This window comes from Propithecus coquereli, unplaced genomic scaffold (genome assembly GCF_000956105.1).
Source record: "Propithecus coquereli isolate 6110/MARCELLA unplaced genomic scaffold, Pcoq_1.0 Scaffold620, whole genome shotgun sequence".
NCBI classification, from domain to species: domain Eukaryota; kingdom Metazoa; phylum Chordata; class Mammalia; order Primates; family Indriidae; genus Propithecus; species Propithecus coquereli.
In genome coordinates this window covers 12,139-12,475 of record NW_012152175.1, presented here as the reverse complement: position 1 = coordinate 12,475, position 337 = coordinate 12,139, and positions in this window count along the sequence as shown.

The window sequence follows — 337 nt, the reverse complement described above, 5'->3', positions numbered from 1 at the left end:
GACTACAAAGCAAGGATGTTAGTAATTAAATTCTTTTAGAACTATAATATAAAAATTTATAGTGAAACATATACGGGTAATTGAAAAATGAAATATAATTTTCACTTTTTCCAAGTTATATCTCTAGTTTTGCATATTTTCTAATGTACTATGTCTACACATACTGCAAATTAAATGTCAGGAACAACTATTAAAATTCATCATGAGAAGACAATTTATTAGACAATTTGGGTTCAAGTCAGCAAATTAAAAATCTATCTTGATTAAATATGCTCAAACTCTAAGCCTGTTTAGCAATACCTTTCAAATTACTGCTCCTAAAAATACTTAAAAATAA